The sequence below is a fragment of the Leopardus geoffroyi genome, chromosome B2 (assembly GCF_018350155.1).
Source record: "Leopardus geoffroyi isolate Oge1 chromosome B2, O.geoffroyi_Oge1_pat1.0, whole genome shotgun sequence".
Taxonomy (NCBI): Eukaryota; Metazoa; Chordata; class Mammalia; order Carnivora; family Felidae; genus Leopardus; species Leopardus geoffroyi.
In genome coordinates, this window is record NC_059332.1 from 72,374,479 (window position 1) to 72,395,016 (window position 20,538).

The window sequence follows — 20,538 nt, forward strand, 5'->3', positions numbered from 1 at the left end:
TCCAAGAAAAAGTTACTTATCACGATATATGCACTTTTTGGAAATGCATGTTTTCCATTTGACTCCACTGTCCTTTAGTTAGTTAGTGGTCTAATTACATCTTCTGGAAAAGAAATCTTGAAGTAATAAAAACTGAAATTTTTATAGGAAGAAGAAAGTTTGAAGTGAGTTTACAAAACAAATGTAAGTTCTGTCTGCTAGGATAACAGGAAATGAAAACTTTTAAATCCGAATGTGGTATTTCTCTTTTGATAAAACTTAAGCTTTTTATGCAATATGTTGATTTTCACAGCATTCACCTTAAAAAAGATGAATCTGTCAAAAGGTAATAATATAAATTCAGTAAATAATTTCAAAAATCAATAATTAATTTAATTAGTTTAATTAATAATCATATTATGTTATGCTATTAGCCACGCTTTAGAAATGGTTTAAAGCCTTCTTTTTTTAAAAAAATTCAGTTAAACTGCAGCAAATTTTCCCACGTACTGCTTTATGGAGGAGTTTTCTTTAAAATATTTGTTTGCATTTATCTCACAGATAGGAAATTAAGATGATTTAAATCAGTTTCATTTTTCCGAGTTTTTTAAATTAAAAATTGAATAACGATTTTAAATATAAAGTATATGCTTTTTAAATTCAGAATATCTTTACAGTTTGCAAACATTTTACTTCTCTTTACTGGTGTTCAGATGATTCTGTTGTTAAGATACATGTAAGTTGAGAATTCCTTTAAGTGTATGTGGTTTAAAATTTTGATATAAAGTTATGATATATGAATAATGATAAATTGTTATAGGTTAAGCTTTTAACCAGTAAACAATGATTTCTACCAATAAATTATCTTTAAGTGCAAATTGCCGACATTGTAAGCACTTTAAAATTAAATGAAGCAAATTTAAACAAATGTTTATAAAACTAGATTGACATAATCTGTAATTTATAGTAAAAAATTATACTGCTATTTTTATATGTTATATATTGTCACTAACGGAATTAAGGAAAGCAAATATTTGAGTTTGCAGATTTGTTTTTTTATTTATTATATAAATTAAAATTTGAGGCATACTGTTGCTTATCATTATATAACATGAGTGCCTGGTATTGTACATTTTATTCGTTGAGTAACATAATGTACTAACTTTGTAAAAAAATGGGGGTGCAAGAACAAATCACCCTAATACCAATATGCTATTTCAAGTCAGAGGCAAAACTGGAAAAAGAAACTGGAATTTTCAGACTCCTAGTCAATATGCAGTCCACTAAATCATTTGAAATGCTTGTGACTTGCTAATAGAATCTTGATCTCATAGCCTTATTCATTTTGCTCACTGAATTCCATAGTGTTATCTCAAAAATTTCATTTTTAAATATAAAAAGAAAACAAGTACAACGCAGAATTAGAAATTATAACTCCTCTTGTGAAGTTCACTTTCTCTAAGTGTGCTTAAGCTTGATCTCCATAAATTATTAGTAAGCTGCAGTAAGTGTAACATATTTTTCAGACTAGAAAGGAATTAGAAAGATCACCTAATTTAGTGTCTGTCGGTCTTGAATAATGTGTGGACTTGTGTTCCCAGAAAAATGTCAGGTCTCAAGAATACATGTGTGAATTTCAGTTTGAGGACCATCGTATCACGAGTTAAACAAAGTCATTGCAAAAAGCTAACACGAACAAGATCATAACCGCTGTGTTAAGACCAGATCCTGAAATTACTTGATAATAATTGGTGGTAAAAGTTGTGAATGAGATTATCCAAAATATAATTATATTTGTATCATAACATGAAGACAACAAGACACCTTGTAACCCTCTCAGACTCCCAAGAATATGCCCATAGGTGTCTGCAGTCTACAGTCTGAGAAATCATGACCTCATCTGACCCTATCCCTTTCACACACTCGTGTTTGTCATCCAGAGTGCATTTCACTTACCCAGTTTAAAAAGAGAGTGGAAGGTCTGGAGCTAGGACAGGAGTCTGGAGCAAATGTTGAGTGTGTGCATATGCACTGTTTATTCAAGGTTTCCCCGAATCCCAGGAGGAAGATAGAAGTTTTAAATTTATTATAAAATGTTCTGTTTTCCATGTTAAAATCATTCAACCAACCAACCAACCACAAAATGAATTAAGGCAATGATGTAGAGGGGTCTGCATTTGATGTTTTGGGGAATTAGTATTTAGATTTATTACTATGAGGATGAATTTGAAAATACAGGTGTTTTTGCTTATTCACATTTTATTTGCACAAATGGAAGGTATGGAAAATGAATTTTAATAAAATATATCAACATAGTATCCCCAAATGTTTGCCAATTGTGGCTTTTATGTATTGATAAGAGAGGGGGAATAAAGACACCTGGAGAGGTTTTGTTGTTGTGGTAATAATTTGCATATAATTTGCATGTCTGAATGATAAAATCTACTTTTCCGTAATTGTTTCACGCACATATGCAGCTAAATGCAGTGTACTATATTGAGCATCTTTTTTTATGGGAGGCCTCGTTCCCTGTTACAAGTGAAACCTACATCCTGTTACCAGGGCCTTGGATGATTTAAACTGAAATTACTTAAGTGTGACATGCACTTACTTTCACCACTTGGAATGATTCATATTTCCATATTTCTTTTTGTCGTATAAACTACAATGTAAGGTTAAAAAAAAGACAAAGCAGGGTTAAGATATTGAAAGCCAATTTTCTGGGACAGCAGGGAAAAGGTACACAGAGAACTTTTCATTGTTGTCTTGGAAAACAAGTCTGAAACTATGGATGAGAATGATCTATAAATTTTGAGCACTATTGATTAAAATACTGAGTTATTCTCATTGTTTTATCAACGAATGTAAATTTTATGTAAAAGTGAGCACACACACACACACACACACACACACACACACACATCTGCTCCACAAGCACTAGTTTGTGGAAGATCTCCGGTACTTCAAAAGGTCATGGTTAATCTTATACAAAATTGCTCTTGATATTATAGTATTTTCAGAGAATGAGGATTAACAATAAAACTACTGTTTTTAAATATGTTCAAATCTGAGAGCACCATTTTGTTTCCCTTAAATTTTGAATTATTACCCATATTAAAAATAAAAAAATATTGAAGGCAGTACAGCACTTTAGAATATTCTTTTAAGTGTATGGTTGGTATTTTTAGATAGAAAAATTAGATCATACTATACAAAATTGAATATCAACAGAACGTTTTTTTCTGCTAGGTATAGGAAGTATATTGGTGGCATTACTATTAAGGGTTTTTTGTTGTTCTACAGATAAAATATGAAAAGAATGAATATGAAATGTATTCATACTTTATTTACATAACTTTTCAATTTACGGCAGATGATCTTCCATCATACAAGGAATTCATTGTCCACATCTTAAGTTTGTTCGTGCCTGTTGCCTCTTTTTCATAAAGAAAATTTTATTTTATTAAAAAAGTATTCATTGTTAACAGCCTTAGTATGAAGTAATGTTAAACTCACAGAAGTGACTAAACATAACATTTTTAGAACATGTTTGTCAATAGCTTCTTCGTGAAATTTATATGAATGCTTATGGAAATCAAAACCAATGCATCGAATCTAAGAACTGCTTTGCATTCCTATTGGATTTAATTTGGATGTTAACTAAGAGGCAGAACAAACTGAGGTCTGGTGCATTTGGCTTCCCCGCTGGGGAAGATTTCTTGGTCCATCATCCAAAGCTTCCCTGTCTCTTCCCATCTAATTTTACATTCCCATCTGTTCTCACTTTGAGGGTGAGGGAACTTTTTCCTTCTTTCATTTGACACATACTGAAACTTGGAGATGTGCTACTTTTAGGGAGGTATGCATTCCATTGTGCACCCTGATTTGTAGAAAAGCACAAAGACAACAGTTTAGGTGGTTCATTGACCTCACAGTGTAGTTTGAGCAAAGATTTCATTGTTTCAGAGAATTATATAAATTAATTATGTGTGATGTTTGTATTCCTCAGCTTCATGTAACCCCAGGTTAAAAAAAAAAAATCATTCCTTTGCAAAAAGAAATGTGTTAACCTTATCCACTTTAATATTCCTCTAATTAATTTATATTATATGCTCTAGAATGCAATGTTCAAAATAGGCATTATTTATTTAAATATTAAGGCCAAGTAATTTATGGTATTTGAGTAGCTTTAAATAGTATAATTTCTTTAGCCTTGTAGAAACCAACCTTTATTATTAATTTCTAACACATTCCCATCATGATGAAATAAATCTTGACTCTGATAGGCTTGTGATAATTTTTTTCTTCTGGATTCAATACTTAATATGGGCGCCAAAAATTTTAGGGATTGGGGTTGGCTTAAAGGTTTGAATTTTTTTTTTTTTTTAACACATGGAAGCAATAAGTCTGCAATAAAGAGTCCAATTGGAGAGGATGGTAAGTTTCCATACCATTGTTCCATCCTTTCTGTGCGGTCTCTTTTCCTAGAATAAGAACTCAGAAATCATGCATACTGACATATATTTTTAAGGTAATCATATTCTAATAGTTTGAGAGGATTTTTATAGGGTTTACACAAATCACTGTGTAAACGGAAACTTTCATGATTTCAAATAAAGGAATTTTTCTTTTCTTACTGTTTCATGCTAGAAAGGATTATACAGAAGGATTTTTTAAAATAAACTTGTTATTACTACCAAATTTATGAACACTCTGTTTAAAAACATCAATCTGAAGAGGGAAAAACTCCTAAATGGTCTTGAGTTTTTATCATTGTGGAAAATGTTATATTAAAAATTATGATGTTACAAAGTAAGAGTTATCAGAGAAAGCTGTCAGAGTAGTAATTTGATGAATAGTTTATTGCAATTTTATAATCTTAATTTTTTAATTTATATTTTTAACCAATGATGCATTTGCCAACAACAACGGATATAACATCCAGGAGAAATGTACTTCTGCATTAAAATCTATTTAGATGGAGCCAGAGCATCAGAAAAGCAGCTTAACATAGAGTATTCAGATATAGGATGGCCTTCTTTAACATGGAACTTTGCCTGGAAGCCTGTTCAGTGTTCAGCAAACAGTTTCTATGGCCATAGATATGAACCAAAGACTAAATGTTTCCAGGGATACATCACGGCCGGGGCCACTGCTTCACTATTTGTAGTTATAACCAGGTTACATGTGGCGGTCCTCCTCCTTCCCCTGATCATGCCAGTGTCTCTTTCTCCTTTGCTCAGTAGTATAAATGTGGCCAAGGCTTCATCTTTAGCCCTCCTCTCCCTATTCTTTCTTGGGCAGTCCCAACCTTTGGGTGGCTATTCTTGAAACTTTCAAAAATGAAATCCTTCAGGACTTATTCTGCCTTTTGAGGGTTAGACTAAAAATTTCAACTTCATGCTCGTTTTGCTAGTGTTAAGAAATTTGTATGATAAAATGGTGTATGTGTAAGGATTTTTAACATGAGACTGAGAAAAGGTGGGCATTAGCACATGGATATCCTCCAGTTTCTGGAAATCAGCTTATCTCAAAATGAACTCTTATTTTTCCTCAACTCTTTCGGGACCTTTTAAATTGTCTTGTTATTTATCTCTGCCCCTCAGCCTCTCACATCTTATCAGATTACTATTTACTGTTTTCTTAAAACACATCAAATTTTGTGCATCCTCTGTTTGAACACCTCCAATAGGTCTTCTTGGGCTATAGAAGTAAGATCTTTATGTTGACACTGAAGATCTTCATCTGCCCAAACCAATGTTTCCAGTAATATCTCTCACATCTTTATGTGACTCCAATGTACTGTCCTACTGGCCACTTCCTGAATCATAATTCTTGCAACCACACTTTATTGAGTGCTTTGGGCACAGCCTTAATTTGGGCATTTCATTCAAGAAATGGAGTTCTTGTTTTGTGACACAAATTTAGTAGCAAAAATAGATGCTAAACAGATAGTTATTCAAAGGTGCATGATTAGATAGAGAAATATTCTGAGGACTATGGGATTATAAAAAATTTACTCACCCAACCCATATTCAAGCTGAGTCAACTCTTGGAGGATGAGTAGGACCCTGTGAGTGAAGGTCAGTGGTGGTTCTAGGCAGAAGGAATACGGAGGCAGGAAAAATATTTGATTTTCTAGCAATTTCAGTGGTTTGGTTATGGTTGAAGAGTAGTATATGAGGCTATTGCACCAGGTAAGGATCAAGAAGTTGGTATGGTTTAGACCCTAAAGAATCTTATATGTAATACTAAGGAATTTGTTTTTGCAAGGAGGAAAAAGATGACAGAGTAGAGCCAGCTCCCATAGATAATAAATTTCAGTTCTCCTATATAATTTATTTAAAACACACCTCACAAATTTCCTGGCAAGTAGGAAATACAGCTCTTCCTTAACTTTATGGGGTTATGTCCCAATAAACGCACTGTAAGCTGAAAATATTGTAACTGAAAAATGCATTTAATATACCTAACCTGCTGAACATCATAGCTTAGCCTAGCCTAACTTAAATATGCTCAGAACACTTATATTAGTCTGCAGCTGGGCATGATCATCACACACACACACACAGTCGATTTTGTAACAAAGTATTCAATATCTCATGTAACTAACTTATTGAGTACTGTGCTGAAAGTGCAAACTAGAATGTTTCTAAGTGTATGGGTTGTTCCCCTTCGTGATTCCTGGCCAACTGGGAGCTGCAGCTCACAGCCCTGCCCAGCATCAGGAGGAATATTGTACCACTAGCCCAGAAAAATATCACAGTCCAAAATTCGAAGTATAGTTTCTATTGAAGGTGTATCACTTTCACACCATTCATAAAGTTGAAAAAGTGCAAATACAACCATGGTAAGTTGGGGACCATCTGTAGTAGTAAAATGGGATCGCTTCTCGGCCTTTTGGCTAAGATCAAGTGTAGTAGTAAAATGGTGGTCACAATTACTTTCATTATTTAATGTAAAAGGGCATAATAGGATTTTAAGCAGGAATTAACTTAGAAGGATTTGCAATTTAGAAAGGAAAGACTCTTTGGCACTTGTGTTGAGGACGTATGGTGAGGGCTGAGACAGGAAGTCACAGAGATTAACAAAGGAACTATTTGAGTAATTTAAATGAAAGATTTGAGGGTCTTCTAAATCAAGGGCATGAGAGTGGTGTTGTAGAGAAAGGTGAATTTTAAAACGGGGAATTTGAAAGAGACTTGTTGACTGATGAGACATGAGCAGTGAAGGAACTGAGGTGAGTAACAGAGGCAGGCAGGAGTTAAGAATAAGGCTTAGCTTGGTTTCTAGGTTGGATGATTTTTGAATGGAGGTGCAGTTTCATTGGAAAACAGGTGTAAGCATATCTTTTGTGGAAGATGATGAATTCATTTTGGACTTGTACAATCTGAGATGAGGATGAAAAAGTGTGTCTTCAGCCCAGAAGAGAATCTAAGGTGTAGGAAAAGATTAATGATTTATCGTCTTATGGTGATGGCTGAGGTCATGGGTATGGTTATGATCACAGGGGAAGTTTCTAAAGAAGTCCCCAGGTACATCAACATTTAAGAGGAAGAGAGGAAAAAGCTGTCAAGGAGTATGAGATGGAGTGGTCGGAGAGAAAGGAGTAGAAAAAAGCCATTACAGAAAACAAGTATGGAGAATTTCACCATAGTGTATGTAGTCAACATTATTAAATTAGCTAAAGACTGATGGTTGTAACTGAAGACATTGGTGACGTTGATGAATGTAGGGTGGTAGCCAGGATGGTGGCTGTGTTATATTTGGGCTGGTGAGTGAATGAGGAACAAGGAAACATGACTTTAAGAAACATGACTTTTAATAAGTAAAAGGGAGAAGCATAAAGTAGAAATCAATCTCTAAATGCTATTCACTCAACATAGAAAGCCATTTTTCTCCCTTTGAACCCCACTCCCTCACTGCCTCTTCATCCTCGTCTTCTCCCTTACCTCTCCATCCCATGTAGCGTTGAGTTTTAAACATCTCTCAAACATGCCCTTTGCTTTCTACTTTTCTAATAAACTCTAAATGGACTTAGAAAGAGCGGCACCTAGGTGGCTCAGTTGGATAAACATCCGACTCTTGATTTTGGCTCAGGTCATGAGCTCATGGTTTGTGGAACTGAGCCCTGCATCAGGCTCTGCGCTGACAGTGCAGAGCCTGCTTGGGATTCTTTCTCTCTCCCTCTCTCTGCCCCTCTCCCACTCGTGCTTTCTCTCTGTCTCTCAAAATACATAAAATTTAAAAAAATAGAAAAAAGAAAAACCCCACACAATCTAAAAGGAAAATGTAGGAAATAACTGATATTAAGATGGGTAAGAAGATTTTGAGCAGAAATTTATTTTATTTTATTTTTTTCAACGTTTATTTATTTTTGGGACAGAGAGAGACAGAGCATGAACGGGGGAGGGGCAGAGAGAGAGGGAGACACAGAATCGGAAACAGGCTCCAGGCTCTGAGCCATCAGCCCAGAGCCTGACGTGGGGCTCGAACTCCCGGACCGCGAGATCGTGACCTGGCTGAAGTTGGACGCTTAACCGACTGCGCCACCCAGGCGCCCCGAGCAGAAATTTAAAAAGCAACAATTACCCACCATGTTGTCATAGATTAATATATTTGCATAAAGTAAAGAAAACAAGCACAATTAAAAAAAGAATGACAACTAGGTCAGTGTTGAGGCACATAAAAAATTAATATTATATTAAACATTCTTAAATATCAATAAGGAAGCTAATAGTACCTTTATTTCAAAGGTCAGAAACAGATTGTTTTTTTTTTTTTAGAACTATTAGTGGCCGGCAAAGATGAAAATATATGCCACTTGGGGCGCAGGGGTGGCTCAGTTGGTTAAGCGTCTGACTTCAGCTCTGGCAATGATCTCAGAGTCGATGGATTCAAGCCTCGTGTTTGGCTCTGTGCTGACAGCTCAGAGCCTAGAGCCTGCTTTGGATTCTGTGTCTCCCTCTCTCTCTGCCCTTCCCTGCTTGCACTCTGTCTCCCTCTCAAAAATAAAATAAAAACATAAAAAAAAGAAAAAAGAAAATATATGCCACTTGTGACTAAAAATGTAAATTTCAAAAATGAGATAACTGTCATGTGTTACTAATAAGAATGGTGCTGATTAAAAATAAATTGTATTTAGTGTTGAGATGGTGCAGCACAAGTCTAAAAATGGATTGCTCTTTTAGGAAAGCAGTTTGGGAATGTCTATTGAGACTCTTCAAAGTATGCATATTCTCTGACTAATTCCAGAAACCCTTACTTTGGAGTTCCATACCAAAGGGTGTAAGGACATTTTTCTCAGTGCCAGCCATATGATAAGAAAATACTGAGAATAATATTAATGAAACAGGAATATAGTTGAACAAGCTATGGTTTATCCATGGGATGAATGTTACAGATTTATTAAAATTGTTAAAAGAATAGTTGACAGCATTTCTATGGATACAACATTAAATGAAAAACTCATTATGCAAGCCTACAGGTGTTTTTACTTGCCCAGCTTTGTGGAAAGAAAAAAAATCGACAACATGTACATCTAGGTATAAGGGAAAAAATGTATAAAATGTGACTTTTTGATTTATATATTCTTCCTAATAATTTCCTCATTTCCTATGTACAGATATCATTTATAGTAATTAAAAGCTTTATTGTAGTTAGATGTATCTAATACATGTCATAGTAAATCTTCCAATTCTTGCTAAATTGTTTTAAGTAAGAAAGCCCATGTTTGCTCATAAATTTGATTTTTAAAATATCATAGTACTTTACTTTGACTTGGTTCCTTAATCATGCACATTTGTGTTTGGGGAGCTGCTGTCCTTAGTGATCGTGGCTACCTACTCAGGTTTGTAAACTGAGATAGTTTTAAAACCAGGAAACCCTACTTACATAGATTAGGTTATTCTGCAGATTAGTTCCGTCCCTCACATGTATGGCCTATATGATTTATTGCTCTCATCATAAAAGTGAAAGCAGCATTATATTGAGATATTCAGATTATTTAATCTTCCTATGTTAATTGGTTAGTGATACTGAGACTAACAATGGAAATCCTGCTTATTTTCTCTCCCTCCTTTTGGTATTAGCTTTACAAAAGATTGCTGTCATTCTTTTTGAAATCTTTTTGGATGTGAGCCAGTCAGAAGAAAGATCATCCACATTCCATCTTTCTGGGTAATGATAAAGTACTCCAGTTTTTCTCACACAATCCTTAATATTTTCCCTGACAGAAGTAGTCCCCTTTGAATTCAAAGGCACATTCATTACGTACCTCCCTCCTTTCTCCCTTTCTTTGTAACCTCTGGTTAGCATTTTGTTGTGTCCTTTTGGTGATGTCCCAAGACCACTCCTGTCCATCCTGCTTAAGACAGACTGATCTGCCAGTTGGATGGGAAAAAGTAACTGCTGGAATGTTTGAAAAGGAATGTGAAAAGTGAAGGGTTATATTATAAATGTGTAGTCCTTAATCATGAGGTAGACGTTATTTAAAGGAGTGTGTGGATTCCCCAATAGCCTCAATTTTAAACTAGCATCTCCTCAGAAAGGCTCTCCCAGATGTCCCCTCTATAGTGGCTGTCCACCCCAGAGATTTCCCCCATCACATTACTCTGTTTTACTGTCCTCATTGCCCTTGAACTGTCTGTAGGTTGCTTGTTAATTTGTTTAGTGCCCTTCTTGCCCAGGAGAAGGCAAGCTTCATGAGCTTAAGGACCATGTCTGGCTTGTTCACATCTGCCAGCCTCGTGGCTAGAACCATGCCTGATGCTAAGCAGGCACTCAGATGATTAAATGGATTTTTTGCCCCCCAGCATCACTGCTGTTAGCAATTTCTTTGAAGAAGAATGATATCTTGCTGGTTTGTGTTGTATATAGAAATTGCTAGTCATGAAAACTGCTAGATTGGACTGTTGCCTTTTGTATACCTACACCCCAATTTGTTGACTGCCCCTGCACCCCCAAAAGATTTGTTCTGTTTATGAGTTAATTTCCAAAATGACCACTGATATCACGTACTGGTGTTCTTCACATTTCTACTTTGTGTCCTCATTTCTTTTGAATAACCTGGTGATACTTTTTTTTTTTTTTTTAATCCTCATAATTCTCTAGTGAGGCTAAAAAAGACATTTTCTTTTATATAGTTACCGGTGAAGTTTCCTAGAATGAATAGACTCCTTAATGAGTAATATAAATTCTTTATAGAAAAGCATTACTTTCTTTTGAAAGTTACAGTGACTTCCTATAAGTTGAATTGTGTTCCCTTAAAAAATAAAACTAAAAAAAAAAAAAAGTTTGAGTGATTTCTTTGATTTGGTACCTTTAAGTTATATTTTAACACCTAAAGAGTTGTAGTTTACTTTCAGAGCAATTCTTGAAGATCTGGCTGTAGCCTCAAAGAAAATTATAATTGATTGAAAATATTTCATTTCCTTATTTGGTGTGAAATAGTTTTTCTTTTAAAATATGTATAATCTTAAGATTTTTCAAACTAAAATAAAATTATTTAAAATTTTGTAAGTGAGAGACAGCAGAGAATCTATCCATGACCTGGCCAACTCTCTCGGCCACCTTGTAACATCAGAGGCAAATGTGGAGAAGCATATTAAATTTGTCAAGAAATTTTAGGTATGTTTTGTCAGCATTGTATTCACAAACAATAAGGGGCTGGGCTGGCTCTTGGAGACAGAACGAAATTTCTCAGCTAGTTCGTCATGCTTCTTGGTGGGCAGTAAAGTTGCTGTTGTTGAAAGCTCATTTTATTTTGGTAATTGAGTGTAATTAAATTTACAGCTCAAATTAGTTTATGCTTTGTTACAAGGGCCATCATCTCTTTTCATAAATGAGTTCACAGCTCACCAAAACATTCTTGAGTTTAAAATAGACATTAAAATGAAGATTAACTACTGCTAATGAATTTTCTGCTCAGTTTGAATCCAAACACTTGTGAAAATTAAGACGAGTTAAAATCAACACTTACCTCAAAAACAAGCAGTTGAAAATTAAAGTTATAGGCAGAAATCATCTAGTTTATAATTGTTTTGATTTTTAAATCTATCAAAATTAATGAAAGTGTTAGAGATGTTTTAATTTGCAGAATGTCTGAAAATTTGCATTTGGGGAAATGTTGAATATTTGATTATTTTCTTTCAAGTGACATTAAAGAAGGTACTTTATTTTTTATTCTTGATCTACTTGAAGAGACACACTTTTCTGTTTTAATCCTTTAAAGGACCATATAATGATATTTACTATTTAAGGTAGTTAAAGGTAGTTAAGGTAGTTTTATATTACACGAATTTTCTTTATCAAAATTATTAGGTGAGAAGTAGAATTCATAACTATTCTCGTAAGAAGGTCTAAATATTTATGTTTTAAGAAGTGCCTTGAGATGACTAACATTTCAAAATCCATATCCTTATTTATATCATCCACAATTATAGTTGTATCATTGTTTAAAACAAGTCCTGATTATTTCCTTTCTTTTGGTAGGATTATTTTACCCTCTTAATAATTACATTTCTGCATTTCTTCACTGCACCAATTTTATATTCCTAGCTTAGAATACAGATGTTATAAAATACTCTCTGTGCCTGTTTTTTTTTTTTTTTTTAATTAAGATTTTCTTTTTAAGTAATCTCTACACCCAATGTGGGGCTCGAAGTCATAACCCTGAGATCAAGAGTTGCATGTTTGACCGACTAAACCAGCCAGGTGCTCCCTACCCCACCCCATGCCTGTGTTTTGAGTACTTTCTGGATCAAAAAGACATAACCTTGGTTTTCCCTGAGATGGCTTATATTTGTAGGTTTTCTAGCACCATTTTTCTTCTTTATTCCTTTAAAAATACCAATGGTTAGCTCTATATTAGCAGTTAAAGAAACTGAAACTTAGCCTTACCTTTACAACTCATTACTGAAGAGTCTCCTTCCTCTGCACCCCAACAATAAATTTATGCTTTATTTTTCTAACCGTGAAATTTCTGGGCATCGATTTCTACCTACGAGTGCATAGCACACAAAATTGAATGTATTTTGTGAATAATATTCCAGCATCACACAGTCCTGTGTTATTAAAACCAGCTTTCCTATGGCAGTTCCAAAAACATAGTTCAGGTACATTAAAATAATGAAGTATTATACAAATACTGATAAAATAGTCTTTTAATGTGAGGGAATGTTTTATTATGTATGCAGCTATCAATTTACCTAATAAATTAAGTACAGTATCCATTTTAATAAAACCCATGTATTTTACAAAACTAGGACCTTGACTAACCTATATTTAGAGTCACAAGAGCCACAGTAGTGTGGTTGAAGCTAAAGGTTCCTATTAGTGAGCAGGCCAGATTCCTTTTGTTAGCCCACCAGAGATCAAGAGTATCTTTTTTTTCCCTCCTTTCTTGCCATCTTGCCTCCCTCCCTTTCTTTTCCCCTTGCCTTTCCTGACACTTTTCTTTATGCTAGCCTCAGCAAACATATGGATCTTTGCAGCAAAACTATAATTCTCTTCTCACCTTGGACAGTCTAGCATTATTCAGGGTAGTTTGTGCTTATGAAAGCCTTCTCCCTCCCAGTAGGCAAAAATTGGAAGTATCCTGTAATATTGGTTGAAGGTAGAGGGATAAGGTAGATGTAGGCAAAGCTTTTCTTTTTCACATGGTTGATCAAAGGTGATCTTTTTTTTTTTTTTTTAATTTTTTTTTTTTTTTTAACATTTATTTTTGAGACAGAGAGAGACAGAGCATGAACGGGGGAGGGTCAGAGAGAGGGAGACACAGAATCTGAAACAGGCTCCAGGCTCCGAGCTATCAGCGCAGAGCCCGACGCGGGGCTCAAACTCACCGACCGCGAGATCATGACCTTAGCCGAAGTCGGCCACCCAACCGACTGAGCCACCCAGGCGCCCCAAAGGTGATCTTTTTAAAATGTATGGAATTAATACCATTTGTGACACATTTTTAAAGGGAATCATTTATCAGTACGAAGTATGTGCGTGTATATTTTTTACTGGTGATTTTTTTAATGGAATAAGGGAATGGGGTGTTATGTGGGATGCTTCTGTCTACACTGTTAATTTCCTCCAACAGTAGTTTTAATGATGCTGTTAGAGGATAATTTACTGAAGTTGAAACTAGAGGGATCATTAGGGCACATAATTAAGAAAGACATTCCTTTCCAAATCTGAAATAAATAAAAGAACAAGCAGAAGTCCATAAAACGTTTTTTTATTTTGCCTAAGAGAAGACCCAATTTTCAATTTTTTTCCATCACAACAAACATCCTCAAAAAAAAATTCTCATGTTCATTTAGTGGTTATCCTATTTGAAGAAATTTGCTAAGCCCTTGAAAAGTTCATTTTGAATGACTTTTCTTACTACTTGCCTTGTCACTCAAAATTGGGACAGAATATTATTTGTTCATTCATGAAGATGCATTTAGTTTAATAATATAAAGCAGAGTTGTCTCTAACATCATTATTGTGTTACCTCTATTAAAAAAATTCTTTTAGAACCAAGGCTTAGTTCACTTGCTTCCAGCTAATGAGTTTGCTTTCCTCAGGGACAAACAATCTTTAAATAATGTTTTCTGAGAGGCTAGAATTCCATGTTATACAAATAGAGATGCTTCCCTTGAGTTACAGGGAAGGATGGGTGGGCTTATCAAGTGGATACTAGTTTGTCTGTTGAAAGTCTTTTGCCTCACAACTGCAAAGCCAACAGTCTCTCTACTGTCTAGAACATTTTAAAATTGATAACTATTTCATAGATGAAATCTAAAGTCCTTTGTTTTTAGTGACTTATTTTATTCTTTAGTGTCGTAGAGTTAAAGTATGATCACCTATAATATTTATCTTTTCATATTCTTTGCAAGTCAAGCATTTTAAAGGTGATTTCCTCTTTGCTTTGGTTTTCATGAAGACTTGGGTCATCTGTATGTCAAATAGAACTGACATCTATATTAGGATACATTTATCTCAAGAATAGACGTTCACAAATTTTATAGTAACTGACCGTAGTCTCAGCTTCCATCTCAGGCTAAAGAGAGGTGAACTGGTAGAAAGTAAAGAAATTGGTTCAGCTATTTAAAAAGTTATTCCCTTTCCCACCTATTCTCATGTCCAGTTGCCTGAATAGGAAGCCTGTCATAGGGACAGTGAGAACTTGACCTAGTAGTGTAACAAAGGTGATCGTATATTTTATCTTCCAAATTTGGACAGTAGGCATAAATTGGGGTCATTCCATGACAACCAGGATGTGTAATTACTGACTTGGGCTACTTTAGGGAATATGTCAACTACCATGTTATGCAATTAATCTTAAAGATTAGTAACAGTGGAATTAGAACTATGGAGGAAAGATTCTTAGTAAATCAAATTTAGATTTCTTAAATGTCCAAGAACTAAAAGAACAAACATGAAATAACTCAAGAGCATAAGTGCCATTTCTTCTTTCAGTTATGTCTTTTAAATGTAAAAGAAGAATTTAAGATGGGCTGTTTTTGCCTAGTGGCTTGCCGCTGCTTGTTCTCATGTGTAATTTATTTTTAGTTATTGGCAAACTACCTGGGAATCGTTGAATGACTTGTTTGTTGTGCTGGACATTAATCCTTAATAGTTTTAAAATGTCAACAAGTTCTAAATGTATTTAAAATAACTTTAAAATCTCCCCTAAAGTGAATGTTTGGTTGTTTGTACTATGTACAAAATGAAGATGAAAATATAATTATATGACAATATGACGCAATATGGCTTTTACTTCTTAGCTGCTCTACCATTCTGTGAATGACAAAGTGACCCTTTTTATTAGTGACAGCTTTTAATTTTTAGAAATTTGACTTTTTGAAATAACTGCTGAAGGGGGAAATTTTATTGTTCCTGAATGGTAAATTAAGAATCTGGGGAGATTCATTAACCGTTTCAGTGATTTTAGTCCTTCAGTAAACTTTATTTTCATTGCATTGAATCAAATTATTGGGAGGCCTGAAATGATTCTATAACGATTATTTAATTGCTTACTGACTTTGGGGTGTATGTTTCTGAAAAATGCCTTGATGAGAAAGACCCACTTGGCAAGATCAAGATCTCATAGATAATAGGGATGTAGGAGCGAATGCGACATTAAAAATACTTTAACTATGTACTTAAAGTAAGGTAAGTCAGGATACTACTTCCAAAAGAAAGTGGAAAATGGACTTGCCTCTTGCATAGGCACCCCTTCTCCTGAGTGATCTTTATTTCGCACAGTGGTGCAGAACCACATGCACCATCAGGTATATTCTCTCACAGCTTTTGTGTTATACAGACTATACTTCATCTTTTAAACATTAGCTTTTAAACTTCATCTTCTTTTAAGATTTTAAAACTTTTTTTTTTTTGCATTACAAGCTATTTGTGTGTGTGTGTGTGTGTGTGGTTTTCCTTAAATCTGGGCAAAATACATATGAAACTGCCCAGCCTTGTCACACATTGTCCTGGGGCTTATGGCTGTGGTTTTCATTGCCTGGTCTTGGTTCCTGTATGCAGTGTCGAATAGGCAGTGTTTAGAAGCCGGAGGTTTAGAAAGCAGGAGTGGTTAAGCGTCCTTTTGTTTAAGGGGACAGAATGTAACTGTGCACATATATAAATAGCTGTCACATTTTAAAACTCTGGTGGACAAACGTGAAGCTGTTTTCAGCAAAAGCGATTGGTAAAACGCTCATTGCTAGATGGTTACTGAAGGGCCAATCTGTGTATTTCTAGAACTTTTAAATATCTTATTTTTGTGTGTGGGAGAAGAGGAGTTTCTTTGAATTATTTTTTTTATGTTGCTAGTAAGGTATTTTAGATAATATGGTCACATTTAAAATTTTACTGCAGAGTGCAAAATTCAAGCGAAATATAGCCACCTTTTTATTGATTCCATAGCTCTTTAAGGGTTGTACACAGTACAAAGTTGGATTTCTCCCTCTGAAAAGGTAGGATTGTCAATTATATAAGGTGGTGAAGTAATTATCAAATTGGACTGATTAACTGCAAAAATATCAAGGAATGAACAAAATGCAATGATAAAAATAAATGTTAAAATAGTGGTCATTTGTAATCTTAAGTGATAAATAACTAACAGATCATTTGTCACTTGGTATAGTTGGCCAGTTCCCATAGCATCTTGATTTGCTGTACTAGATAATTTAGTTAAATATATTTAGGGTTGACAGATACTATCTCACATGCTAGTACTTCTATTTAATAAAGAGTTCTTTTTAGAGTTTTCAGAGAAAACTTTGGATGCTAGAAAGATAGGATCAAAGGGGACTTCTGCTTTAAATTATAGTTATATTTCTTTTTTGAGATATTTATATATAGTCACTTTTGGGTAAAATCATTTAGAGAAGGTTATCTTTCAAGTTTAGAAAGATTCAAGAGAATTATTCTAAAACTTTAGTAGATGTTTGTTTTTTCTAGGGAGAGGAACTGTATGTATGAGTGATTTTTAATTCTTTATCGAAGGCCTTATTGATTCCAAAATTTCCAACTGCTTGCTTCATATCTCCATTTGGCTCTCTGAAAGCTCTTTAGGAAAAAAAAAAAATGTCCAAACCCACTGTTATTTTCTCAGTGTTCCCTACCTCAGGCCAAAAGCTTGGGAGGCCTCATGAATGCCTGTTTTCCCTGTGTGCTGTGTTCAGTCCACCAGGAGGTGCACTGCTCTAGAAATATATCTCTAATCTGACCACTTAGCACCTCTACTACCTAAGTCAAAGCCAGCATCTTTCTTCCCTGAACTATCAACTTCTCACAAGTTTTTCCTGCAACGTAGCTGGAATATCCTTTAAAATGTACAAATTAGATCCTGTATTTCCTTGTCCCAGTTCAGTCCCCCACTCTCACCATGAAACCCTAACTCCTTACTATAGCCTGAGCAGTTCTACTTCTTAATCTTATTTTCAAATTCTCTCTGCCCTCTTCACTCTTTTCTAGCCTCAGGGACCTTTTTGCTCCTTGAATGAATGTATTTGTGGTAAAAAAAAAAAAAAAAAAAATTAAACATAAGGCAAGAAGCAGATACTTCTGATGATAGCTTCAGAATATCTTAGTAATTAGACAAAACTAGAAGATTTGATCCAGATAATGCAAAAATGCCCTAGATAAGTAACTTAAGTTTCTTAGGGTGTGGTGTTATTTTTCATCTTTCTCATAATGCCATATTTTGAATAACACAAGTTGCAACATATAGTTAATGCCGATTTAGGTAATTATGAAAGTTGCTCTGAAAAATTCTTTTAGTTTCCTAGATAAATGTTACATTTGGTTGTATGTAATTCAAAATTTTATGTAATTTTAATCACTAACTCAGTTACCAAAAATTCAATGTAGGACTTTCTTTTTTTAAAAAAAAATTGTTCCACATAGACTTTTTATTTATCTCCTTGTAACTTAACTAAATGATGATGAGAATTGTTCTCCATTACACTGTTAATAATGTTATAAACGTAATTATGTAATTGAAGTTTCAGAAGGGAAGGAGAAGGATAGGAAATTCAAAGACATAGATAGAATTTATAGACAGACAGTAGCCAGAGGAAAAAAAGAGGAAAATTACATACATATAGGGAACAGCACTCAAAGTTGTCTTATTTCTCATTAGGAATAATGGAAGTCAGGAGACAATGGAGTGACATCTTTCTAGGGCTGGAAGTAAAAAAAATACCAACCCAGAAATCTACATTCAGTCAAACTAGCCTTCAAAAATGGAGGGAAAAATAAAAAATTTTTCAGATGAGCAAAAATGAGAGAATTCACTGCCATTAGACCTGTGCTACAGGAAATACTAAAGGAAATTCTTCATGCTGAGGGGAAACAACACCAGATGGTAACTTAGATCTATAACTAAAAACTGCAGAACACACATTCTTTTCAAGTGCACAGAGAATGTTGGCCAAGATAGACCATATGTTGTTATACCATAAACAAGTTTTAATAAGATTCAAACGTTTGAAATCTTACATAATGTGTTGTCTAACCACAATGGAATTAAATGAGGTATCAATAAGGTACCTAAAAAATATTCAAATGTTTGGAAATTAAAAGGAAGATTCTAAATAATAATAGGTCAAAGAAGAAATAACATGGAATTTATAAAATCTTATATTTAATTTTTTTAATGTTTAATTATTTTTGAGAGACAGAGACAGCATGAGCAGGAGAGGGAAGAGAGAGAGAGAGAGAGCGAGTGAGAGAAAGACCCAGAATATGAAGCAGACTCCAGGCTCTTTGCTGTCAGCACAGAGCCGAAGCGGGGCTCGAACTCATGAACTGTGAGATCATGACCTGAGCCAAAGTCACGTGCTCAACCGACTGAGCCACCCAGGCGCCCCTGGAATTTATAAAATCTTATGAATTGAATATTAATGACCATGCAGAATAAAATATATGCAGAGAAGCTAAAACAGTATTTAGAGGAATATGCATAACTGTATTTGCTCATTTTAGAAAGAAAAAAAAAAAACCTTAAAACAATGTTTAAAGTTTCCACCTTAAGTAGGGAAAGAAAAATATACCGGTAGGATACCGATAGTATATATACCAAATATACCGATAGTAAGTAGAAGGAAGGAAATAATAAATATGATAATAGAAACAATAAAAAAAAAAAAAAGAGAGACCCAAGAAAGATCAAAATGATGTTAAGGAATACTACGAATAACTTTATGTGCTAGGCATTCCTTGGTCCCCATTCTCCAGTAATGGTTGAAGGGCAAGGACAGGACGTGGGAGGGGAGCGGAAGGCGGGGCAGCTCTCAAGCACCTACTGTGTGCCAAGTGCTCTGCTGGGAACTTGACACACCTTTTATTTCATCCCTTACCATCTTAATGAAGTGTCTGTTATATTAATTTTTATGGATTAGGCAATTGAGGCTCGGGGAGGGTAGTTAATTTGCGTGTGGCTAGATTGCAGGCAAGTAAAGGAACCGGAAACTGCCCCACATCTGCCTCCAGGTTCCATATGCTCCCTTGACTCTTTATGTATTATGAACATTGCAGTAATTAATCCAAGCAAACCAAGGAGAAAACTAACTGAGCATGTGAAACTGGATCGCCTAGGTGGGGTGTTACTCAGAGGTGTCTGATGACCATGTTGTTTCCTCTGTTTCAATTCAAAATGTAATTATTTTTTTAAGTTTCATATTCGCAAAACCCATTTTTTCTATTTGTAAACGAAATCCATTTTTTTTAAGTTTATTTATTTTGAGAGAGAGGGAGTGCATGTGTGTGCGGGAGGGGCAGAGAGAGAGAGAGGGTGAGAGAGAGAGGGAGAGAGAGAGGGGGAGAGAGAGGATCCCAGGCAGGCTCCGCGCTGTCAGTGCAGAACCAATGAACGGTGGGTGAGATCATGACCGAGCAGAAATCAAGAGTCAGACGCTTAACTAAGTCACCCAGGCACCCCTGAAATCCATGGAAGTTAAGCAGAAGAGTGTTATAAAATACTTTGAATATTAAGAAAACGTTTTTCCCATGAAGTTGAAAGTACCTTCCACCCCAGCATGGATGTTAATAGCATTTCAGTAATTAAATATTCAT

General features: G+C 34.8%; 1 protein-coding gene, 1 long non-coding RNA gene and 1 pseudogene across 3 annotated transcripts in view; all 3 read left to right on the forward strand.

Annotated features, from left to right (window-relative positions):
- BCKDHB (branched chain keto acid dehydrogenase E1 subunit beta) overlaps window positions 1–20,538 on the forward strand; it is a 205,007-nt gene that overhangs the window by 140,874 nt on the left and 43,595 nt on the right. The gene's annotated exons all lie outside the window — the stretch shown is intronic.
- LOC123608656 lies at window positions 642–19,523 on the forward strand. Its single transcript, XR_006717363.1, has 2 exons — window positions 642–13,651; window positions 13,893–19,523. It is a non-coding gene; the product is annotated as an uncharacterized LOC123608656 (long non-coding RNA).
- LOC123610094 lies at window positions 6,864–6,995 on the forward strand (annotated as a pseudogene).